Raw genomic sequence first — 27,804 nt, forward strand, 5'->3', positions numbered from 1 at the left:
ACACGTTAATGAAACTGAGTTGAGGACTGCTTGTTATACAAGGAAGTGGAATTAGAAGTGATTGGTCTTGTTCTATGCTTTCTATTCAGCTATTATAGAATAAGTATAATAGGAGTTTATAATAATACTCGTGCAGCTTTATGTAAGAGTTGGTGCTGGTAATTGTCCACTCAGAGGCTATTAAACCACAGCAGGTGGGGGAGGGGCAATGAGAGGATGGCATTAAAAGACCTTCAGTCAAGCTCAAATCTTCAAACATGATTTAGAAACGGTGATGAAACGAATGATTTGTGATAGTTTTATGCACCTGTTTTCACATAGTTGTATTTAATCCATTATTTCTGCTAAATTGTTAATAAACTCGCAAGTGAGTCCGATGGATGGATGGATGGATGGATGGAGAGAAAGATACAGAGATATATATATAGAGAGAGATATAGATATAGATAGATAGATTTAGTTTATTAATCCCCAAGGGGAAATTCAAAGTACAGTCACTGCTCCACAGAAATAGTCATACCACATAAATGACACTCAAATGACACTATAGACCAGTGGTTTTTAACCGGGTTAGTACCACCCCCCAGGGGGCATTATGACACTGTCGGGGGGCACTGAGACCAAACTGGGGGCATTAATCTGCATAAGTATTAATATCAAGCTCCATTCCCCCGGTCCTCTGCAGTAAGGTACATCGTGGTACCCCCCCCCCACCCACCCACCCACACACACACACACACACACTACATATGCAACGTATATAAGCTCAATCAAACCCACTCCCCCACTCCCCCATCATGTTATGGACCGCTAACCACCCTGCTTGACAATTAGTTACAGAGTGCTATAACCCCCCCCCCACACACACACACACACACACATTTTTTTTTTTGGGGGGGGGGCAGGAGGGTCAAAATGTAAAGGGGCATTTGCTTAGTAAAAGCACTATAGAATATTCACTTGGTGCACCAATTGTTTTATTTCTTCTCATTAACCCATAAAGACCCAAACACCCACCACCAACCGAAAGCATTGACTGATCTAAACTGTTTAATACCTGTTGATCCATTAATCCTATCAATACATGTAAATAATTGGTGTAAAATACAGTTTGCCATCTTTCATGGTCATCAGATATGACCCATTTGGATGTTCAGAGGCTCCGTAGTTACCGTGGAATCACCGTCATCTTCTACAACATTGATTCACCGGTAGAACCCATGGAGTTGGATTAATGACAATGGATGGAAATGCTTAGTATATGTTCAGTTATCAGTCCTTCCAGGAATTCGCAATGTTGCGATCGCAACTATTAACGCAATTTCGTCCAATCACTGCGAATTTTCCACAAATTTGACCAATCACCTTAGCCCCCTTTTGCCCACCCCTGTCTATGTGACATGTACGTCATCATGTTCACTTCCTTGTTGACGGTTGAGAAGATGAAGACATGTGCGACGCATAACGCCCATATTTATCGACAAATATCACTGCCAAAGTTTGTGCAAGTCAGTTTCCAGATGTGTTTTACAAAAGCAGAAGTATACTGTTCTGCACTGCATGCAATATTGTAGTGGAACACGAACGAAAGTGGCCGCTCCACAGACAATTTTAAACCGCAAAACACACAGGAGAACGGCTGAAACTGGAAGAGGAAAGACCAGACAAGTGCCAATGACAGAGGCTGTTGGATCCAGAACAACAGCAGGAGCTGAAAGGGTCAAGGTTAGCGCAGATCTACTCTATAAGGCAATAGAAGAGAAGAAGAAAGAACCTGTGGAGGCATGCTTTCCTTTTGTGTATTGTGTGTGTGTGTGTGTGTGTGTGTGTGTGTGTGTGTGTGTGTGCTCACGTGCGTGCCTGCGTAAGGCAGTGCGAGCACAAGTCTGTGCGAGGAGTTAAAAAACGAGCTCACAAGTAAAAATAATCATTAAACTTGGTGTTAATATTAATTTTTACTCTTATGTGTTAGATAGAAAGCAACCCAAGTTTGTCAGTCTGTGTGTATGTGTGTCTCTATGTGCATGTGTGTCTCTATGTGCATGTTATTCTCTGTGTGCATGTAACCCATCTAAACCATGTAATGCATCTAACCCTAACCCTAAATACACTACTATATCAGTAAAGAAGCAAAAGTCATGTGTTGTGTTGTATAAATGTGAGATTGGGATGGGATTTAATAAGTTTTCTTCTTCCCACTCCTTTTTGAGCAGTACATATTGAATTTATTTTGTTATTACTAGTGTACATGGCAGTTGTTATTTTGTCTTGATCATCTTTATTAATGTATTTGCTCTGATATTAATTCCTTGTACACAAAAAAATAGATAAATGAATGAAAAAAAAGCCTGTTTTGTTTAAAATCATGGCTTCCTGGTGCTTTTTAAGACTAAAAATTCAAAAAAGACTGTTCTAGCTATTTTGCAAATGCCCATGTTCCTGTGACTTTAAAAAAAGAAGCCTCAAATCATCGCAACTTTTGCCGCAGTTTTTTGGAAAAGCTGCTGCAAAATCAGGCATTTTAGGCTGCTACAATCATAAAAAATGCCTGCGAAATCCTGGAGGGACTGAGTTATTTATATTTTACTGAAAAAAAGTGATTTTTTTTTTCTGCAGTTTTCTCTGTTTTTAACATAATAACTCTCAACTGTAATCTGAACTTTGATGAACATGTAGTACATTACATTACATTACACTGCATTTAGCAGATGGTTTTATCCAAAGCGACTTACAAAAGAGAGGATCAAATCAAGCTTCAGTGCTAAACTACAATAAGCAAAACATTATCAAGTGCAAGAAAAACTGGGTGAAATGCACTTGTAGCAACAGGAGGACTGGAAAAAAAAGGATTTGTTTACATGATCAATAAATTAAATACAGGAAAATACCTGATTTTTAATAAAATGCGAAGTACAGAAGATAATATTATAATAAATGATGATAAATGAGTTAAAAAAGGTTAGATACAGAGAGAATTTCATTTGGAAACTGACACAAAAGTAGCACTGGATCTTTATGGGTTAAAACCCAATCATCCCCCAACAGGTCCCTACACATCTTAAGGTAGTCAAATAAAAATGCAAATGAAAGACAATCATAAAAAGTTATGCAAGGTAGTTATATCAAATGAAATCGGAGAGTGGTGCAATGTAAGTAAGAGCTTTTCATGCTGTAGTTTTTCCCCAGTCTCTGCAGGCACCGATGCATAATTCTTCCAGTATGTCGGTGTAAAGCTCATTGAGTGGCCCACCTTGCTGTGACAGGAGGTCTCTTATCTCTACAGTAGAGGGCTTTGGATTTCAACAGGCTTCAACAGGAATCTGTCTTTATGATTCTTTGCCAAGAATATTGAGCATACTTTAGTGCAACTATGTGGTAATTTGGCAAAAGATGAGAGCAGCTATCACGCTGGAGTAGCTTCCTCACACCAGGTACATGAGAGGGGCTGCCTCTACTTTACATTTTATACTCGTTTTTTCCCCCCTTTAAACACCTACGTAATGTTGCTGTCAGCTTATGTGACTGTTGCTGTCAATGCGAGACCTCCGCACACGGTGCTGCTTGAGAAATGTGCTCAGATACACGGTAAACTACCCAAAAGAGAAGAATCTGAGACACAATATCAATAAATGTTAAAAAGATCATGTTAAAGTTTGTAGAAAGTCTTAACATCCTGTAGCAAAAATAAAAAATTATTGCAGTTTTGTACAGTTTTTCATCACTTTCATATCTAGTAAAGATGAAAATGGACTGAAGTATTATAGTTATGTGTGTAATTAAAACAAGACAGTGTTTTTTTCACAGTTTCAGATCTGATTGCGACTTAGAATGCATTTAATATATTATAATACAAAGTCTTTCTTAAGGTGCTTCCCGATCACTAATTGGGTTTCATCTCAATACATAAAGCTGTTATGCAAAACCACACTGAAAAGGTCGAACGGGAAGATTAAAGGGAATCTAATTTGTATACATATCTAAAGTTTGGAGATATTATTCCTTCAGTTCTCGGTCAGACTTTGGGTGCTATGCTGGACTCTTTCGTGGTTCTAAAACATTAAATGGGTCATGGGCTGCTCCCCTTCCTGATGGCAGATTGTGTCAGCAGGCACTGGACCAACTGGCCAGGAAGACCCTGTTTAATTTTTCACCATACTGCAATATTGTACAGCATTAAAATGCATAGAAAGAGGAAAGTCATTAATAAAGAATGGCACAGTTAGTCATATCCCTACACATAAATTTCCACCAACATGCACATGATATATACACTCATTCCCCTTGATCCAAATTAATAGCAAATGCATATATTAAAAATGTAATTGATACATCATTAAAATATTGCTGTATTTGTTAAACACTTGGACTACATGTAGAAGATGAGATGGAATCCTGAATCCTTTTTCTCATTTGTGACCTGGTGGAATATGTTTAATACCAGCTGGTCCACTTATCCCAGTGTTTTTCAACCATGGGGTCGCCTGGAATTCAAATGGGGTTGCCTGAAATTTCTAGTAATTGCTAAAAATAAAAATGTACTCATAAAAAATATATGGTGAGTTGACAGAGACAATTACAACACATAAAAGACATGACAAACTCTGAAGCTGAAACTGAAGCACTGTGGTACTGTTTCTGTCAAATGTTTATTGTGGTCAGTTTCAGATGCTGCAGCTCTTTCATAATTCATAGTTTGAGTTCTTGTTTGTTCAGTATTCATCGTCAGCCTTGTAAATCCAAGCTGGACTGACTGTACATATCCTGACCAAGGAAAATAAAATTCTCACTTTGTGCAGTAATCTACACCTGGCTTTTCTGCCTCTGTACATAATAGCATACATTATATAGACTAAATTTTGTGTAAAATTAACATTTGCTTGCAACATAGTATAGCAAACTATTACATCAAAAACAAATAAATTTTAGCCAAAAAAGAAATTCTCCTTTTTGAACATCTGGGGTCGCCAGAAATTGTGATGTTAAAATGGGGTCACGAGCCAAAAAAGGTTGGGAACTACAGACTTATCTTCTCAATACATGTAAATAATTGATGTAAAATGCAGTTTGTCATCTTTTCATGGTCGTCAGATATGACCCATTCGGACGTTCAGAGGCTCTGTAGTTATCATGGAAACACCGTCATCTTCTAAAACATCAATTCACCAGTAAAACCCACGGAGTTGGATCAATAACAGTGGATGGAGACACTGGGTTTATGTTCAGTTAATGAGAGATTTTATTGAAAGTCACTTTTTCTTCAGTTGTCTCTGTTTCTGATATAATGACATTTGAATTTACTCTGAGCTTTTATGAACATCTACAAAAAAATCTCCAAAAAAATCAGCTACAAAATCTGTATTTATCTTTTTTTTTTTTTTTTTTTTTTATCTTTTTTATCTTTATTGATTTATCTTGTCTCTTAGCTGTCTTAACTCTCTCTTTTTAATTAATGTGCTGTAATACATTGTTTTTTTAAGGGTGCCTATTGTCATCAGGTTGGGGATTACAGCAGGATACTAGCCATGTTGGCTAAAGCTGCCCCTTTTTACTGTTATTGATACAGTTTATTAATTGGGATTGTCTACAAAACAATAAACTAATACACAAAAAAAAACTAAACTACATGATCAGTGAATTAAATATAGGAAAATACATGATTTACACCGAAAAAAAAACTCAAACTAAAAAAGATAATGTTACAATAGATGGTGGTAAATGACTTAAGAAAGGTTAAATATAGAGGAAGCTGACACATAAATAGCATTGGCTCTTTATGGGTTAAACATCTGTTCATGTTATTATAAACTAAACTCATGGTTCATTGTGGACACAGTTGCCCTGCTTGGCCTGCTTTGTTTTTCAAGAAGTTCTACATAGTTATTTTGGGGGACTTTAATTTATGCTAAGCCCGTATTTGCCCCTCTGTGGGTGCTGTGACTTAATGCTATAAGTCACACTAGACACTAACAATAGCCACAGGCCACTGGTCAGCTCTGTTTTTAGATGACTGTTGAATCATTTGAAAAAAGATGTCACTTGTTTGCTATTAAGTGCTTTGCCATTTCCAGCCTGGGGCGTCTCCTAGCCAAGATAAATAACCTTCTTGCGATGTTAGCTGAATTCTTTCCTGGCTGAACAACTAAGCATGACAAGGGCTGCTGCACTGTGTTGGTTTAGCAATGCTCCCGATTTTCGGTGTCAAAAGAAATGGTTGACAAAGACATTAATGTTTTATTACGGCCTATAAACACACTGTCAACACAGACCACTGAACTCTGTATGTCAAATTATATGGCTCAGGCAGTGGAGGCATCAGCAGAAATATGCTTTCTATCAATACTCCGTGGTATCCCGTGAGAATTATTTTGCGGTCATTACTCATCTCTGGTTATCCCATGAGAACAGAAGTAAAATGGCTGGAAAAATGGATGACAAACACATGCCTACAGTAAATATACAGGGTGTCCCAAAAAAAAATGTATACACACTTTAAATTGTTGTAAAGTAGGTGTTTATTAAAATTCATTTAATTTGCAAAATGTAAAAAACTTTACAGACATAATTTTATTGTTTTGTCACCACCCTCCACCACCACAACCCTCACACCACTAGGCTTTTTTTTTATGGGGATACCTAAAAGACAAAGTCTACGCTATGAGACCTGCAACAGTCGCTGAATTGAACGCCACTGAATATGAATGCACGCAAATACCAAGGGAATTGTTTCATGATGTGTGTGATTCCATTGCTTGGTGTTGTCAGCAGTGTCTGGACCAGAACGGACGTCAGTTTGAGAACAGGCAGTGACAAAACAATAAAATGATGTTTGTAAAGTCTGTTACATTTTGAAAATTAAATGAATTTTAATAAAATAAACACGTACTTTACAATTATCTAAAGTGTGTATACATTTTTTTGGGACACCCTGTTTATATGTACATATATATTGCACTTTGAACAAATATCCCCCATGTTTAAATACGTCATAGTAGAGTAGTGTTTTTCAACCTTGGGGTCGGGACCCCATGTGGGGACGCCTGGAATTCAAATGGGGTCACCTGAAATTTCTAGTAATTGATTAAAAAAACCCAAAACAAACTAAAAAAAAAAACCTTACGAATAAAAGATATATGGTGAGTTGAGAGAGACAATCCCAGTTCATAAAAGACATGACAAACTGTGAAGCTGAAACTGAAGCACTGTGGTTCTGTTTATCTTTCAAATGTTCATTGTGGTCGGTTTCAGATGCTGCAGCTCTTTCATAATTCATAGTTTGAGTTCTTGTTTGTTCAGTATTAATTGTCAGCCTTGTAAATCCAAGCTGGACTGACTGTACATATCCTGACCAAGGAAATAAAATTCTCACTTTGTGCAGTAATCTACACCTGGCTTTACTGCCTCCGTCCATAATAATATACATTATATAGAGTAAATGTCATCTAAAATTAATATTTATTTGCAATATTGTATAGGAAACTATTACATGATCAAATACAAATTAATTTTAGCAATAAAAATGTCTCCGTTTTGAATGTCTAGGGTCGCCAGAAATTTGTGATGTTAAAATGGGGTCAAAAAATGTTGGAACCACTGACGTAGAGTGTAGCTCATAGAATCCATTTATCAAAATCTGGACTTTCTGGAATCTATCCAAATATTGTTGACCAAAGTGACAAGTGTCAGGGTTCTCCATATAACCTAGCCCATATGTTCTTTTCCTTTCCTCGGTTACTGAAATTTTGGGGTGATTACTTTATGATCATGATTAAGATTCTGGGGGAAAATATAATTACTTGCCCTTTTATAGCAATATTTGGGCTCTCTGTTGACTGATATAATAGCTTTTACATTCGTCCTTGCAAGACGACGTATCTTACTTTCATGGAAATCTCCTAAACCCCAGTCTATTTCAGTTTGGCTTAGGGATGTTATGTTTTTTTCTTAAATTAGAAAAGATTAAACTCTCACTACAAGGTTCCTCAACTAAATTTCTTAATAAATGGCAATCTTTTTTGGATTACTTTCGATCTTTACGAACACTGCCTTCAGACTGATCTCTCACACCTCCACCCTACTCTCGATAGGTGTTGTTTTTTTTTTTTTTGTCTTAATTCATTCTGTCTACCAATTATTTTCATGTTTGATACACCTATGTAATGCCTAATATTTTAAAGTAGGCACGTGTCTACAAGCTACGTCTATTTTATTCCTTTAATTTTAATTTAATTGATTTATTTATTTTTATTCTCTTCTCTATACATTGGCTCAGTTACTATTTTTGATGACATAAAAGACAATGTATAATGAATGCACTGTAATTCCACTCCTTTGTATGTACTGTTACATTGTTAAAAAAAAAAAAAAAGATAAATATAAAAAAAAAGTAGAGTGTAGTTGAATACAGTTTTAAAAACCTGTACTTATTTAATTTCTTCTTTTTCATTCAGCTAACAGCTACATTAAGTATTAAGCATTTTATTGTCTAACAAGATCATGAATTTATAAAACATGATGCACTAATTTGGAATTGACTTACTAATATGCAATGTGCTGCAAAAACAACGACTTAATAACCCTGTTTCATCTTGTTGTTTAAGTGGGTCAATGATGAAGGCTTTAATCTGAAGGCTTCTTATGTCCTGCACCACCTTCATAAGTCACACCTAATGTTTTTTCAACTTGTTTTTGAGCCTGACTTTTTAAGGTCAGCGCACTGACCGGTCACTGAGAAAGCATGACGATAAATCATAGTTTTGAGGGGTCGAAAGTACTTTGGATGTACATTGGAAGCCTGTAGAAAACTAATAATTAAGCCTCTTAACCCGTAAAGACCCAGTGCTACTTTTTTCAGTTCCTAAATGATTTTTCCTCTGTATTGAACCTTTCTTAAATGATTTACCATCATTTATTTATAATATTATCTTCTCTCTTTGCATTTTTTAAACTGTAAATGATGTATTTTCCTATATTTAATGTAAACATTTCAGCAAATATAGCAATAACTGAACATAAACCCCAGTGTGTCCATTCACCATCAATGTTCAAACTCCAAGGGTTTTACTGGTGAATTAATGCTGTAGAAGATGATGGTGTTTCCACGTTCACTACAGAGCCTCTGAACACCCAAATGGATCATATCTGAGGACCATAAAAAGATGACTGTAAAACTGTATTTTACACCAATTATTTACATGGTTTGATAGGATTAGTGGATCAGCAGGTATTAAACAGTTTAGATCAGTAGATGATTTTGGTTGCCAGTGGATGCTTGGGTCTTTATGGGTTAAAGTTAAGGGTTCACCTACACATTCCTATTTTTTTGAGTACACATATCCGGTCCAGATGGACACAAAAGCCAGCTGGAATCATCCCTTAAACCAGATAGGAGGTCCAACCTTTTGCTTTCAATATGACATTTTGGCACATTTTTTGCATTATGCTCTAATTCTCCCCCTAAAAAAATTAACCTAATTGGCTTGAAATTGGGTGAGTGTCAAGAACTTAACAATAAAAAACTCAAATGGTGACTTTTCATTGAACAGTGCCGTGATGACACACCAAGAGGAATTATAAAGACAAATAGAGATAGATTGCCATTTGTGTAGGTATATTTACAGTATGAGTACATTGGAATTTCAGCTGTGTTGCTCTTGAGTTCAAGGGAAAAAAAGGAAATGTCATATTCTGTACTTGTTAAATAGAAACAGTTAAAATACATATGATTAAAAAAAAAAAAAGTCTACACACACAGGAGTTAATAAGGAAATTTGAACTATATTAACCCATAAAGACCCAAACATCCGCTGGCGACCAAAACTATCTCGTCATGTAAAATGTTTAATAACTGTTCATCCACTAATCCTATCAATACATGTAAATAATTGGGTTAAAATGCTGTTTGTTATCTTTTCGTGGTCATCAGATATGACCCATTTGGACTTTCAGAGGCTCCATCCTGAACGTGGAAACACCATCATCTTCTACAACATTGATTCACCAGTAAAACCCATGGAGTTGGATCAATGCCAGTGAATGGACGCACTTGGTTTATGTTCAGTTTATGATAGATTTTACACTGGGGTGCCATAAAACGGGGGTAAACATGACAAACTCACGGGGCCCAGTGTTCCCAGGGGGCCCAGTGGATATAGGTTAGGAATTGTGAAAATTTCGTGTAAGCTCCAGAGTAAAAGAGAGGCGACGAAGCTGGGAGTTGGACGTCCAAAGTTAAGTTTCACTTTCAGTTTCATGCCAGTTACAGCAGTTATGGAACACACCCCCACTTACCTATATCCCACCCCCCCACAGACAACAAATTTCCAGATACTTTTATTTTATGAAGGGCCCACAACATTAACCTTTCATGGGGCCCACAATTGCTAGCAGTGCCCCGGATTTTACAGAGAAAGTCACTTTTTCTTCAGTTTTGCTTGTTTCTGATATAACCATCAATTTTAATCGGAGCTTTAATTAACATTTACATAATCAGTGAAAAGTGTAAAGCCTGAACTACTAAATCATTGACAGAAAATTCCAGTTCTTTGAAAATGGAGCCTTTATTGATCCTTCTGAACAACACAATTTTTTTTAATTTTTATTTTTTTTCAATATCAGAATCCATGTATGAGTTTCAATTTTGTATCATATTTGATACATCAGGTCTCAATGCTCAAATATTATTTTTGAATAAACAAAAACATAAGGTAACACAAACATGTCTAACAAATTGGTAATTCCTTTTCAAAATTGTCAAAGTTCTGCCTCCTTCCTCATTAATGACAATCTTGTACTGTCACTGGAAAGGCCTCAGGTGAATCAATCCCCCCCCCCCCCCCCCCCCAGTGGATTATCTGTGAATTGCATGTATCTAATTGTATACATCAGGTTTTTCAAGAAAAAAATATCACACTGATCATGTGGAGGACTTCAAAACTCATGTATCAGATATGATACGTTTGGCGTTATAGGGTTAAACATTAATTGCACACAGGAAACAGGAAGTTGGTGGATTTGCCCCAAATGCTTGATAACTCTGGAGTACGGCCCACGCACACAAACGTACAAGGGCCTGATAATCATAGTGTGTGACGATGTGATGTTATTATATGTTGTTTCTAATTCCTTTTTCCTTTATTTTCCTTAATTTTGGATAAGATGTGTTTCAATCCTGTATTTCAGTTTTCAGTGTTGCAGGACAAAAACAATACCCAGTGTCCGTTCCTGAACACACAGCATTCAGTTAGTTAACATTCAGACAGAAATTCTCAAGGCCAAAGTGTCTGTCGGCTATTTTGGATGATATTTAAACTTGTTGACCCCAAAATAGCTGAAATTGGACTTTCTCTCAGTGATCGCCTTTGTGTGCGTGTTGACTCAGACACATCATTATTACTACATGCCAAACACTGGAGACAGAGCTCACTGAGGTCTGATGTTTGAAGAGAAAGGTTACAGAGTAATTAGGCCACATGTTGAAAATAAGTTCTGATTAAAAGGAAAAAAAAGTTGAAATGGCTTAGACGTTATATAACTCATTACTTTTCACATACAATTTATGCCTGTGGTTTTATTACTGCTGCTTGGATAAAACTGAGAGCGATGAACAATTTCCCTCTATCAACCTCCCTGAAACATTTTCCCCGTAGGGCAACTTACAGAGTCACTGGGATGCCAGTTTTAAATATAGACAAAATGTATCTTTCCCAGCAATAACAAATCCATTATTTAATGCATACTGTGAGCAGAACAGTCCTGAAAAATGACTGGGTTTGCATTAGAAAGGGCACCTGGACAGATGGTCCTGCACCAGCTGGACCTCTGTCTGTGTACATGTGCCCTATTAAAACTCTGCATTTCACTTCTTTGTTCTCATTTGTATCCGTTTTTGTTTTGTTTTTTTGCATCAAAACGGAGACATGATACTTTGAAGGGAAAAGTGGGGATGATATTTTGTCACAGCAATTACAACTTGATGAGACAGAAGAGGCAGACAGGCAGAGACTATGCCCGTCCGCATTTCGCATTTCATATGCAGTCTCTATTGTGTCCGTGCGGAGCGACCCAATCAGCGATAGCAGAGGCCGTTTGGGGGAGTACAAAGCAAATTGTCACCATGATTGATGAGTTACACCAGAGAGAAGGCTTTTATCTTTTTCCTCATTTGCCCCCTTCCGCTGCATGCCTGAACGCCATTTTACTAAAAACAAACTCACTGGGTGCAAAGGTACTGTGGTGTGACCGGCTAATTTTTGGTGACCGCGTACACATGTACAGTTTGAGCAGTGGTGTAGTGGTCCCTGGAGAAGTGGGTATACTCTCAATTTTTGCCCCTTTTTTTTTTTTTTTCATAAGCAGTCCAGAAAAATGCCGTTTAAAAACAGTGACATATAATGCCACGTTTCAACAACATGGAACCGGTTCGACTCGGCTTGGCTCGACTCGACTCGACTCGGGTACCAGGTCCTATTCCTGGAGACCGTTTCCATTACAGGATAGTACCGACTTTACAGTACCTGGACGTCATAGCGATGCGGCGCGTTACTTTCGTGTCGTCTGCTTAGAGTTGCTGATAAACTCGCTCGTTGTGTGTTGTCTCGTCAAGCTCACGCTGAATTTTTACATCTGAACCTCCTCGACCGACCATGGTGTAGTTTTGTGGGCTGTCATCATGTGGATTAACCTACCGCTATATTTACTGTCAACTTCCACATCTGTTTTTTGTAAAACAGTGGGTCACAGAGACAACTCTCTGACCAGTCAGTGGTCTGCAGTGTTTACATGTCACGTTTTAGTATCTGGTCCCCAGTCTTGGAACCTTGGCGGAGGTGATACTAAAAAACTAGTACCGGGTACCAGATTCCAGGTCCTTTTTTGTAATGGAAACTAGGGATGCACCGATACCACTTTTTTCCAGACCGAGTACGAGTAATTACATTCGAGTACTTGCCGATACCGAGTACCAATACGAGTACTTAATAATCCCATTCCAGTTCTTAGTTCCTTTTGTAAATGTGCTTTATTGTCGTTGTCATTAGTCTGACTGGAACAAAGTGCTGCTACTGACATTTAATGTGTTAGAAGCGTTTTGAGCGTTTCTCAATTAATCCACCAGGGGGCGCCGCTCTTAATTAACCATACTGGACAAATACCACGAAGAAGAGTAAAGTTTTTTGAGAAGAAGAAGAAGAAGAAAGTCAGTAATAACAAACATGGAGACGACAGAGGCAAAACTAATGTGATACTAATATTGCAGCATTTTCACTGGTAAGGTTTAAAAGCTTAGCTTCAGCAGGAAGAGAAAAGAGAAATGATCCATAAGTTTCGTTTTCACTTCTGTTGGCGGCGGTCCGCACTGCTCCGTACACCCGCTGGTATTCTCATTCTGTTTACGCATCCTCCAGCACCTGGTAAACGGTTGGAATGTACGCAGAGGACGGACAGAACACTGCTTTCGTATCTGTCTGTGTCTTTAACGTTACTTGCAGTCAGCGTTACTTTTATCACCGTCATTTATTTTGAAAAATCTCCACACTCTTCACACTCTCCACACATCATTCCACCGCTACGTACCTGCTGCACTGAACTGTGAATGTCAAACGGCTGTAAGTGGTATCGGTGCATTTGTATCGAATATCTTTTGCGAGTACGAGTATCGGAGCCGATGCCGATACTCGTGTCGGTATCGGTGCATCCCTAATGGAAATGCAAAAAGGCCGAGTTGAGGCGAGTCGAGCCGGTACCACTTCATGGAAACGCGGCATAAAACTACTGTATTTAGTTTACCCAAAAATACATCAATTGCATTTGCTCTTTTTTTATAAAATTATCATGACTTGATCAGGAGCAGAGCTAAATTATCAATACTTTCCTCGGCATGACCCGCCCTATTCTGCCTCTGATTGGCTGATCAGTCCTCATGCCTTAAGTTAACCAATCTAATCAGTGAAGGTACCAAGTACTAGCCAATTAGAGGCAGAGTAGTGAGTCATGGCTTCACCATCCTAGCGGAAAACATGAGCAGTTTGGCTCAGATACTACTGCATGGTGCACACTAGGGGGTTTAAAAGTGGGTATACACAATGCTGACTGAAAAATAAGCAGGTATACTCCATAAACTGCTGTATACTTTGGATTACACCACTGAGTTTGAGCACAGCAAAAAACACAGCTGACAATAGAGTAAGAACCAGGAGGAGTCATTTATTGATGGGAAACGCATATTGTTGACAGGTGGACTTTAGTATAAATAAAGGAACACAAGAATATTCAAAGTGTGTTTCTATAACCTTCACAGACTGGAGTAACCTAGACATTTATATGTATGATGCCGCATTTGTCACTGGGGTGCGTTCTTCACACAGGGGAGCACAGATCTGTGTGATCCATTAAGCTTTTATTGTCTTTTCTGGGATCCGAGAGATTAACCCATAAAGACCCAACGCTACTTTTGAGGTACTTCCCAAACAGTTTTTTCTTCTATATTTAGCCATTCTGAAGGGATTTATCACCATTTGTTGTAATATTGTCTAATTCATTTAGCATTTTTCTAGTATAAATCATGTATTTAAGTAAAAAAAAAAAAAAAAGCTTTAAGTTTAAAATTGTTTAGGAATATTGAATTGAGATGGTAGATATGTTTTTGTTGTTGATTTTTTTTTTTTTTAATGGTGTGAATGTCCTGCTGTATACATTTAAGTTGATATAAGCAGTGTCAGGTGAAAAGAATAGGCAAAAAATAATCTTTTGCTTCTAGCCTACTCCTTTTTTTGTTTTTATGTTTGTTGTGAATATTGTACTGAGTGCAATGATTGATGTACAAACCAAAATAAATTCATTCATTCATTCATTCATATTTTCCTATAGTTGATTCAGTGATCATTGTGGATATTTGGATATTTGGGTCTTTATGGGTTAAGCGGGGTACACACATAAAGATAACTGGGCTGTTTTTGCCCCGATTTTTTTTTTTTTCCCTTCCTGACCAAGGACGGCAAACACCAGATTATCTTATGTCTTATAAGATGATGCTGTGGTCTGAGGTGTGTTAAGAGTGAATTTGTCCCAATAATTGGCTCAGAAATGAGTCAAGCCAATGTGAGGACTGACCAATAGAAGTGTTTTATGCCTCCTCCCAAAAAAAGACCAAAAACAGACTTCCGACGTTTCTGCCCGACAGCGACGATTTTCAGTTTTTCATTGTTTCAACATGTTACCATGGAGTTCCATCATTTTTTTCACACATCAGTGGACTATGTTTGGGTGTCTTCAGCATTTCTCAAGTGGAAATTCAGACAACTGGTGATCAGGAGGAACTTGGGACCACAAAACTAAAAGGACATGCAGCTGTGGGGACAAAAAAAAAAAAAGAAAAAAAAAAAGTACACTGCCACAAATGTCACCATTGATATAACTTTTGGCTTGGACAGTTTAACATTGGGCCTCATAGGCATCCATATTGACGTACTGAAAGTTTCCTCCAATGAATAAACATCACTGGAGGCACAAATTGTCCATGTTAAAAATCTTGTCCCTTACAAATTTTAAGAACAGGCGCCCTGCTCATTTTAATCATTTTAACTAAATTTACTCAAGCAAACTCAGTGGATAATGAAGAATCAGTTGTGACGTATTTGGTGCAAAGTTAATATATCAACGTCGGCAACACCTGTTTCAGGTTATAGACCACAGGTGTCAAACATGCGGCCCGGGGGCCAAATCCGGCCCGCCAAAGGGTTCAATCCGGCCCCTAGAATGAATTTGTGAAATGCAAAAATTACACCGAAGATATTAACAATCAATAGTGTAAAAATCGTTTTACTTCTGGTTCCATACATACACATGTAACCAATTAGATCTCAGTTGGGTCAGACCAGAAAAATATTATCATAATAACCTGTAAATAATGACAGCTGCAGATTTTATCTTTGTTTTAGTGTAAAAAAAAAAAAAAAAAAAAAAGTAAAATTACATGAAAATGTTTACATTGACAAACTATCCTTTTACAAAAAATGTGAATAACCTGAAGAAATATGAAGAACGTGAAATGTTTTGAGAAAAGTAAATGCAATTTTTTCAATATTATACCTGTTATTAAATGTTTTGTGTATTTGTAAATGTTATGTAAGTTGTAATACATGTGTAAATGATAAACTGATAGTGATGCAGAATATTGTTAAAACTGCACCTGTTTTTCTTAAGACATTTCAAGTTGTTCACATTATTCAGATTTTTAAGGAAACATTGTAGATATAAATATTATCATAATGTAATTTTACTTTTTTCACTGGTATTATTTTACTGGTCCGGCCCCCTTGAGATCATGATGGGGTGAATGTGGCCCCTGAACCAAAATGAGTTTGACACCCCTGATATAGACTAACCTCATTTGTGGTTAATATGAATTATATCATCAACTAATGATAGTCTGAGGACCACTTAAATAAAAAAATAATAATAATAATTTGAGAACAGTCAACAATATTGTGCAAGTTACTTCCAAACTGTAATCCATTAAAGATTACTTGTTGTTATTTTAAAGTAATTCCTTACCTTACAATACTGTCTCAGAACTGTAATGTGTTACATGACTCCTGTATTACTTTTGAGTTACATACAGACACTCGTCATAAATGGTGTGTGCACAGTAGAGCCCCCCCACCCAAAGTCAAATAATAACCACGCCCCTTCCCCAGTATAAGACATAGGAGAGCCTTGAGTACATGTGGACGGACAGCTCAGTAAGTAACGCTACGGACTACGATGTTTGAATCCCAGCAGGAATGCTTGCATTTTTTCAACATTTTACATGTTCGAACAGGGGGTGCTACGCCAAGGATGCTGCTATTAACCCTTTCATGCATAGTGGTCACTACAGTGGACAGTTATTCTACAGCTGTTCTCTTGTATATTCATGGGTTTTGTTGTTTTAGTCCCATATCAGCCAACACAGTGGACGCTTATGCACCATCCCATACACTGACATTCATACTGTTACTGTTGTTCTTGATAAACCTGATCTGCAGAAACATGTTTTAGTGTGACTCAGTTGCTAATTGTTATTAGCCTGTAATTAACATTTTTTTTAAACAAAAGGATTCTTTTTTGCGAATTATCTCCATGAAGTGAGTAATAACTAGTATTATAGTATGTTAAAACATGAGAAAATATCAGATTTACACCATTAAAAATGTTTTTATTTCATAGTTTTCACACAGTTTATCACTTTCTGATGTTTTAAACACATGTTTTTTTGCTTCAAAAATTAAACACATGGTGTCCAGCTAAGTGGACATTTTTGTAACTCCATGAAAAATAGGTTCATAAAAATATTTCAATTCCATTGTTTTTGTCATGCCTAAAGAGGAATAAAATCCCTTAAGAAAAAAATATTGGCTAAGGTTCTCATAATTCATGCATGAAAGGGTTAAATCGCAGTCAATAAAGAATTCTAACTAGTCATAGAAACGTTAGCTTACCTTGTCATTGCTGATCACAGGGATCATGCTAAATATTCTTGAAAGCAGGGTTAGGGTTAGTAATGAGCATACGTCCATGTCACAAAAACATTTTTGATTCTTTATGGTCTCGCGGTCTTGCTGTTTTGTTTTGGGGGTTTTTTGTCTTTTTTTTTTTTCCTTTGAGCAATTAAATTATGGGCAACAAGTGTGTTGTAACACAAGCACTATTGAACATGCACCAAGTATAATGTTACTGAAAATTGATTAGTAATGCCTTACACTACTGCGTTACAGCAAAAAGTAATCTGTTACTGTAATGTTTTACTTTGGAACACTGACTATCACTCATACAATTTCATCTGTATACAATATTCTGATGCATTTGCTCCTCTCTTCTCTAGAAACCACACATAAACATAACTCCAACAAGTAAAGACTAAGAACTCCACAGCGTTTTTTCATGTATTCTAGTTAAAGTCAGTATTTTTCCCAGCTGATGTTGGAATGCTCTCAGCCTTTTTGGCCCCAAACAGCCACTGTCTCACTCTCTTGCTGCCCTAAACACAAGAAACAGCCTTTAAGCCTGGGTTTGATGAAAAACAAAGCTATACAGGTGTTGTGCTTGTAGCCTACAGCTGTTTGTATGCAGTGCTCTCCTTGGAGTTTATTATATACCTGTAAACATCACAGTAGGACTGAGCTGTAGGATCCAAAAGATCACACTAACAGCAGTGGAACAGGTATTAAGCAGCACTTTAATATGTAAAATTATTCATCTGCTAATAAGACTGACACTATTTTTTTGCTCCCTCTTTATGTCTTTTACAGTAAAGACTTTAATGACACACTGGCAGCTGTTGCTAACATTTTCCAGCTTTTATCAGGTCCCCTAGTGACACTGCTAAATGTACTAGGTTTCCTCCATTGACCTGAGGCTCTGCACTGGGAAATAATGTGTTTTACTCTTGGAAGATATTTTTGAGACTGTAGCTTACCCACATATACTCTGAGGTTAGCGCTACAGTGCATTAATATTAGCAGATGTTTAACCCTATAACGCCAAACGTATCATATTTGATACATGAGTTTTGAAGCCCTCTACATGATCAGTGTGATATTGTTTTTCTTGAAAAACTGATGTATACAATTAGGTACATGCAATACATGGATAATCCACCAGGGGGGAGGAATTCATTCACCAGAGGCCTTTCCAGTGACACTACAAGACTGTCATTAATGAGGAAGGAGGCAGAACTTTGCCACTGTTGAAAAGGAATTACCAATTCGTTAGAAATGTTTGTGTGATATGATGTTTTTGTTTGTTCAAAAATAATAACATTTGAGCATTGAGACCCGATGTATCAAATATGCTACAAAATTGAAACTCAGACATGGAAATTGATATTTGAAATTTTTTTTTGTTGTTGTTCAGAAGGACCAATAAAGGCTCCAATTTCAAAGAACTGGATTTTTCTGTCAAGGATTTAATGGTTCAGGCTTGGGTCAGATTTGAAAAATCAGATTTGTGCCGTTCAAAGTGTCTTTAACAGATTGGATACAGGTCACATATGGGCAAAAAAAATGGATTTGGGCCGTATTTGCCTGCAGTCTGAATGTAGCCCTATTGTCACCTTCCTAAAACTAGAAAAGCACTCGGAGAGCACAGACCTCCGCCAAGGCAGATCAGTGCCCCCCCCCACCAAAATTTAATCATTTGTTCCTTGTGCCAGTATCAACATTTCCTGAAATTTTCACCCAAATCCGTCCATAACTTTTTGAGTTATCTTGCACACAGACAGACAAACCAACGCCGGCAAAAACATAACCTCCATGGCGGAGGTAATAAATGCCCTCAAATTTTTTTGTTTTTGTTTTTTTTTTTTTTTTAATATTTTGAATTTGTTGTGTTTCTTGAACAATCTGAAAAAAATTACTTAGGCAGTTATTTTAGGAAGGTGACAATATGAACAAATACCAGAGGTGTAGGATACAAATATGTTGTGTCCTGTTCATGCTTTTGTCACAGTGTCATTTTCCTTGCAGCTTTTTGTTTTTCCTGGTGTAATCTATATTCTTCAGCTTGGACATATGTGGTGTTTGGCTCTGGATGGAAGTGAATGTGTGTTGAATTAATGTAATGGTAATGTACTGTGAAATACAAACTGATTTGCAACAGGCATATGTCATGATCATGACTCTGCCACATTTGTTGGGAATTAATGCATCCACTGTGTTTGCATTGCTGAGTCAGATAAATGGGATATTGTATCGGTGCTATGCTACCCAAAAACTATGATCCCCAAACAATGGATGCAAATGGCAAGTGTATATGACTATTATTCTTCAAGAACTTTTTTTTACTCTGCATTAAAATGGCAAAATGATAAACACACTAGTGCGCATCCACCTCTATCGACAACTGTTCCTCTCTGTGGCTCCTATGGAAAATCCAATTTTACACACCATGGCCTTTGTAGATTACTTTCTATTTCCTTCACCCAATTTTTATGAAGACATTGTGATTTTATTAACCAGTAAATACAGTTCTGTGTCACATAGTATGCAAAGACATACATAAAGATCCATCAAACGGAGTCCGAGAGATGATATATTAAATCAGAGCAGTTAGTGTAAACCTGTTGTGGTGTATTGAATCGGTTCCACAGCCATAACTCCCCTACGCTACCATCACCATCACAAGACTCCCACAACTCCTCGCTGATAAAATTGTGTCCCATCATTGCACGTGTATGACATTCAGAAACATAAAGTCCATTATTTACGGCATGAGAAGGCAGCACGAATGGTCTCTGGAGAGATTATGTTTCACTTTTCACACTCTGCTGGGTAATGCCTGTGAAGAACTGCTTTCTGCTTTGTAATATTACCTCACCCTGGCTCAAACGGAATAAAAGAAACGCTGTAAGTAGAAGAATAGACGACAGGATAAAGCAACTGCGAGGTTTATAGAGGTAGTATATGTGGACAGGTAGGCGAGCAGTATGGAAACATAACATGATTTGTCTCTAGTGAGAATTAACCCTTTCATGGATAGGGGTCACTACAGTGGACAGCTATTTTACAGCTGTTCTCTTGTATATTCATGGGATTTGTTGTTTTAGTTCCATATCAGCCAACACAACGGATACTTATGCATCATCCCATATGCTCCAATTCACACCATTACTGTAACTTTGCTGTTCTTGATAAACCTGATCTGCAGTAACATGTTTGAGTGTAAATCAATTGCTTGTTATTATTATTAAACAGTGTTTTGTTTTGTTTTGTTTTTTTTACTAAACATAGTTTTTTTTTTTTTTGCATATTATCTCCGTGAAGTGAGTAATGAGTAGTATTGGAGTATGTTAAAATGTGAGTAAACAGATTAGAAGCAGTAATTTTTTTTTTTTTTTAAATGTCATAGTTTTCAAGTGATGTATCAGTAAATACATGTTTTTTTGCTTCAAAAATCAAATGCATGGTGTCAAACTGCACGGACATTTTTGGAACTCCATGAAAAATAGATTCATAACAAAATTTTCAGTCGCATTGTTTTTTTCATGCCTAAAGAGGAATAAAAACACTCAAGAAAATAAATCTTGATTAAGGTTCTCACAATTCATGCATGAAAGGGTTAATGTCATATTTACCTCCGCCAAGGAACAGTGGAGCATATGTTTTCATCAGGGGTTTGTCTGTTTGTTTGTTTGTTAGCAAGGTAACTCAAAAAGTTTTGGATGGATTTGGATGAAATTTTCAGGAAATGTTAATACTGGAACAAGGAACAAATTATCCAATTTTGGTGGTGATTGGGGGTGGGATGGGGGTTTGTTTGTTTGTCTGTCCTTTAGCAAGATAACTCAAAAAGTTATGGATGGATTTGGATGAAATTTTTAGGAAATGTTGATACTGGCACAAGGAACAAATGATTAAATTTTGGTGGTGAGCCGGGGGGAGGATTTTTGGTTGTTTGTTTGTTAGCAAGGTAACTCAAACAGTTATGGATGGATTTGGATGAAATTTTCAGGAAATGTTGATACTGGCACAAGGAAGTAATGATTACATTTTGATGGTGATCTGGGGGGGCGGGGACTGATCTGCCTTAGCAGAGGTCTGTGCTCTTCTAGTTTCTTCATGCCATCAGCGTCTTTTTTTCTATCTCCAGTGTTTTCGACTTCAGTTTCAATGTCAAAAGAAAAATCTAATTAAACTAGAAAAGCACTCGGAGAGCGCAGATCTCTGCTAAGGACCCTCCCCGTCCCTGATCACCACCAAAATTTAATCATTTGTTCCTTGTGCCAGTATCAACATTTCCTGAAAATTTCATGAAAATCCATCAATAACTTTTTGAGTTATCTTACTAACAAACAAACAGACAGACAAACCCCGATGGAAACATAACCTCCACCGTTACACTGGGTGGAGGTAACTATGCTTATATCATCTCACAATGTGATGGAAAATCCACCTTGCCTGTTTTTTGTTTTGTTTTGTTTTTTCCAATAAAATGACCATTTTATGCTCTTTTCTGAATATTTTCAATGCAAAATTTAAATAACTGCTATAATTTGAAGGGAAAATATCAATAAATTAGTGGATGATTGCTATAAATCCAGACCAGCCGCACATTTTTACCTCTGTCAGTTAGTTCAGTCCAGAGAGTTCAGTGAATATGAAAGGGCTGACAGTGTTCTTTCAGGTTATATAATGAACCCTTGTGACCACAGTCGCAGGAATTCAATGAAAAAGACAGCAGTCATATGATAATGGGTCCAACTGAACACCGTTTTGGAGCTACTTAACCTCAATTTACACCCAGTGTAAAGGGTTAATATGGAGTCGGGTTGGATTCTCTTATCACACGATTTAAAATGATGTCAACAGCCGTGAAGAATCCATTTATCAAACACCATTTCCCACAGTTTCTTGTAAACAATACCATAATGCCAAACCAGTAGCTTGAGTTTTCTGACCTAGCAGAGCAAGAAGTGAGATAATACATTTAAAAAATCATTCATCAAAATTCTAACTGAGCCTTTGAGAAAGAAAACAAAGGAGAAATGAAAAGAAAAAAATGTACATGTGACATTGAGTGATTAATTCTTAGATATAATTAACAGCAGTTCTTTGTTATGTAGCAGATGCGTGGAGGTTCCACCTCCAGACTAGTATTAACAAAAAAAGTACTTTCTTTACTTAATGAGTTTTTTTTTCATCAGTGTGAAAAAACAAACAAACAAAAAGAAAACATGCAATTTGTTATTTATTAGCCTAAAATGGCAGATTGGAGAAACAAAATATCACATGTCCTGTTATAATCTTTTACTTCTGTGCATTGATTGTGCCATTTTGGGGTAAAATAAAATAAAATAATTACAAGAACAACAATAATAACAATATAGAATAGAACAGAATAAAAAGTTGGGGAGCCAGTCAGTAAATCCGACACTGATATAATGATATAAATCAGCCACTGGGACAATGTTCAGAGTGCAGAATATGGACCACAGCACTGAATACACTGAACTGACACAGAACTGAGAAGTCACACTGCACACTACAGCATCTAACATGTAGCTCCACCCATCTACTCCAGCCTGCAGAGCAAAGAACACCATAAAACAACATATGGAGTATTTACAACAATAATTCCTATTCAATACTATATACTATCACTAATTTGTCATTTCTTCCATCATTTGCCACAGTACTGTGGTAGCAAAATGCATAAAAGAATGAACTGAAGTATACGCCATATATCACCACAGTACTGTGGCAACAAGAGCATAATGAGTTCATGGAATAGTATCCATGATTGGCTCTAGTATAAATGCTAACATTTGATTGGTCTATGGCAATAGACAAACTGATATTTTGTGCCACAGTACTGTGGCAGTAGCCATTGCCATAAAATCAAATCAAATCAAATCAAATGAAAAAGAATAGAATGGAATGGAACAAAATAAAATAAAATAGACACAACTGTATTGTCATTGTTATACTGCAATTAAAAGAAATTTGGCAGCATTTTCCTTAGCATTTGTAGTAAAAAAAAAAAAAATGTTAATAACAAACTGTGAAGGTCTGAGAGTTGGTTGGTTTGTGGTTCTATCTACTTCCTAGCCACTTACCATACCATACCATACCATACCATACCATACCATACCATACCATACCATACCATACCATACCAACTTTATTTATAAAGCACTTTAAAAACTTTTTACAGTTGGCCAAAGTGCTGTACACAAATTATTAAACAAGGGGGAAAATAAATAAAATAAAACAGTGATAGGACAAGATGCAAAATGGGCTAAGTACAACAAAATACACCCATCATAAAAATAAAGACAAATTCAAATCAGAATTTGTCCTCCACTACTACCCTTTCTTACGTACAATGGCTAACGGTTATTTTCAACATAGTAAACCTGGAAAATAACATAAACAACAAATACTATGAACTACTGCCTCTGCCCCTCATCAAGGAGTCAGAAAGTGAAAGGCATCACCTTCCAGTAAACCTGCTGCGAATATGCATCATGCTAACATACTGCTGACATTTCCATCTATCCATTTGCGTGTCTATGCATCTATCCTTTGCTCCAGCCTTTTCCCTCTGCCTTCATCCCAGTGTTGAGTGTATGTCAAGTGATGAACACTTCCATTAGCCTGGCTCACCTTCCTCCACCGCCTGGCTCGCTGAGCGGTGATTAAGCGTACTTTCCACTGTGTAACGTACTAATTCAGAGAAGGGCCCAAAGCAGAACAGCTCCCTTCAGTGATCATATTTTTCTCTGTAATTAGTGTGGCATTTTTGTCTCCTGAGAGAGTCATCCATTTTAGGTATCATAAAAGGGCTTCTTTGTTTAAATGTGCTCATCGGCTTCCCGGCCATATTGTAGGATTTTCAAAGGCGATGATTTATCAGAGTTTTCTGCAGTGGACATTAGCATCGGTCTGCGTCTCTGCCGCTGGTCAAGTTGACTGACCTGAGCAATTTACAGCTCTTTTAGAGTTGGAGTTGGAAATCATTAACTTTAAAAGAGAGGGAAAAAAAACACCCTAACAAGCACCATGAGAAAAAAAAATCTCCATCCACATGAAGAACTGATAAAAAGTAACCCGAAAAATCAAAGTAACCCGAACCTGAGAACCACTGTGGTGAATCAGGAAGCTGAAAAGAGCTTGTATCGGCTCTGGTTGTGTATTGTGATGCTTCTGGTCCTCAGTATAGTGGAAGATCAGGTCTGGGTGACCTGGTTTCCACAGAACTTGACAACATCACAATCTTTTGACTCACAACCTACAATATGAATCAATAGTTCTCACCTCTGATGAAACAGAAGTGAGTTAAAACTAAGATTTCCTCTGGTTTGTGCAGGGATTAGACTGTTTATTATGGGCTTTTGTGTTTCCTGGACTAAAATCTGGTATTTATGCATCCTTTTAGATCCGTATTAGTTAGTTTTGTTATTTATCCACACCCCCCTCACTATATGAGCTAACAATGAAAACCTCATGCAACTTCATGTTTAATATTGTATTTTATGTGGGTTTTTCTTTTGGACTGTGATTTTAATGCACCAGTGTGTTAATTAACGTCTGCATGTTCAGTCAAAACAGATTCTTCACAACATGCATGCATTACAATGTCTTTAACCCATAAAGACCCAGCGAGTTCCCAAATGAAATTTTCTCAATATCTAACCTTTCTCAAGTGATTTGTCACCATTTATTATAACATTATCTGCTTTATTTTGTGTGTTTTTTGTTTTGTTTTTTTCAGTGAAAATCCGGTGTTTTCCGGTATTTAATTTGCTAATCATATAGATGTTCATAAAAGTTCAGATTAACCCTTTAAAGCCTGAACCATAAAATCATTGACATAAAAATCCAGTTCTTTCAAACTGGAGCCTTTATTGGTCCTTCTGAACAACCAAAAAAAGGGTTTTTCAAATATCAATTTCCAAGTATGAGTTACAATTTTGTATCATATTTGATACATCGGGTCTCAATGCTCAAATATTATTTTTGAACAAACAAACATAACACAAACATTTCTAACAAATTGGTAATTCCTTTTCAAAATAAGCAAAGTTCTGCCTCCTTCCTCATTAATGACAATCCTGTAGTGTCACTGGAAAGGCCTCTGGTGAACAAATTCCTTCCCCCTGGTGGATTATCCTTGTATTTCATGTATCTAATTGTATACATGAGGTTTTTCAAGGAAAAAATATCACACTGATCATATAGAGGGCTTCAAAAGTCATGTGTCAAATATGATACGTTCAGTGTTATAGGGTTAAAGTTGATGGTTATTATATCAAAACAGAGAAAACTTAAGAACAAGTGACTCTTTCAGCAAAATACTGTATCTCATTAACTGAACATAAACCCAGAGTCTCCATTCACTGTTGTTGATCCAACTCCATGGGTTTTACTGGTGAATCAATGTTGTAGAAGATGACAGTGTTTCCACATTCTCTATGGAGACTCTGAAAATATGACAAACTGCATTTTACAACAATTATTAACATGCATTGTTAGGATTAGTGGATCAACAGGTATTAAACAGTTAAACCAGTGGATGGTTTTGGTTAAAGGTGGATGTTTGGGTCTTTAAGGGCTGAAATCATAGAAACTAGCCAACCATCCAGAATGATAGAGGATGGTATTTAAGCAGTCCTGTCATGTCCACTGATGCATCTAAATATTTTCATGCTGTTCTGCAGGTGTTAAAATCAGGAGTTAACGTTTTTAGTGCAAACGGTGGCACCTATAGCATCTCCCAAATTGCATTTGATATTTCACGAGCTTTCTGCTGGCTCGATAGTTGGAGCAGCAGAGACTAATCACGTTCTGACTTTCCCCACCAGAATGGAGGGGCTTACATCAGCTTACCGAGTGCCAAGTTGAGCAGCCAAAGCAAGATTAGACTGCATCACTCTAATGGAAACAAATCCATATAAGTCACCATTTTCCAAACACTGATGTACAGTATTGGGTGTCTCATCATGTGTGTCTGTGCAGCTAAATATATCATAATCTGTTCAAAGTTCTGTTTAGTATCTGGTGATTTCCACCTGCTTTATTGCATTTTATTTCCTCAAACGACAAAGTGAAACTGTTTCCATGCCATTTATTTCGTATCATCGTGCCTGCTTAGTTTTGAATTAGAGCTACTCAGATCAAGCTGCTACATAATGCAATCAGAAAATCAATACATTTCCAAACTCACCGGGTGGTTTGACCTGCTTCAAATGCTGCAATTGCATAACAGGAAACTGAACACAGTGGGTGTGCTCGAAGGGAAGGCATTATGCACCTCAGACTTCCTCTATATTCCACATGTCATGCCTTGAAAAGGGATGAGCAGAGGCAGAATATTTTAATCACCAAAATGAAGTACTTTAAATTGGTAGAAGTAATATTTTAACCCATAAAAACCCAAAACTCTGCCAGTGACCAGAAGCATCCACTAATCTAAACTGTTTAAAACCCGCTGACCCACTAATCCTACACTGTTACAAGGACACTGTGAAATGTACAGTAACTTGCTGGCAGCAGTTAGCAAGTAAGTTGCTGTATTACATTCTACAGCATACTTACTGTATATTAAATTACAGTACCTGTAAAATGCTGTAATTGTCATTACAGTACCAATCACAGTACTGTAATTGCTATTACAGTACTGTAATACGGTGATGTATTTTTTTATCACACAAATAGTGGACTACTGTGAAATGGGAATTTGGGGTATTTTATTGCATACTCCAAAACAAAAACAAGCACTCAACTTTTTGTATGTGACATGCGCATAAATTTTAGACTTACATTTCTCATGGAACTAATAAAAGCCGTTCTTGCTTTTCTATCTTTTGCATGGTGAGTAAAAATAAAGAACTGCTGTTTAAGGTGATAGTTTAAAGTTTTTGAAGTAATACAGGTGAGAAAATGTTATGGCAAAGGAATGGGCTGTCTGATGGCGATGTAAAAAAAAATGGGAATATCCTTTATTTAGCGCACTCTTGAACCAATGTTAATTTATTTAGGTAAGCTTTGTTTTAGGTGGTTAAAATTCTATTTGAGCTGAAAAGAAAGGTTGAAAATACAGCTGAAAAAGTTGAAAGTGTGGCTTGTTGAAGATTTCTACAATTTTACAATTTCATTTAGCAGACGCTTTTGTCCAAAGCGACGTACAACATAAGCAAGAATTTAGACTTGAGGGAAAAACCCTTAGTAAGTGCAAAAAGTGCTTCAAGTTTGATTGGCTGCAGGCGCTGCCATCAAGTACTAGAAGAAGTGCTGATTTCTTCATAAGAAACCATTAAAAATTTTTGGCATA

At 37.0% G+C, this 27,804-nt stretch overlaps 1 long non-coding RNA gene across 1 annotated transcript; it reads left to right on the forward strand.

Annotated features, from left to right (window-relative positions):
• Window positions 1–1,802: 1,802 nt before the first annotated feature.
• LOC115416255 (uncharacterized) lies at window positions 1,803–27,680 on the forward strand. The gene is made up of 2 exons (XR_003934935.1): window positions 1,803–1,834; window positions 27,605–27,680. It is a non-coding gene; the product is annotated as an uncharacterized LOC115416255 (long non-coding RNA).
• The last annotated feature ends 124 nt before the right edge of the window (window positions 27,681–27,804 follow it).

This window comes from Sphaeramia orbicularis, chromosome 3 (genome assembly GCF_902148855.1).
Source record: "Sphaeramia orbicularis chromosome 3, fSphaOr1.1, whole genome shotgun sequence".
Classification (NCBI taxonomy): Eukaryota; Metazoa; Chordata; class Actinopteri; order Kurtiformes; family Apogonidae; genus Sphaeramia; species Sphaeramia orbicularis.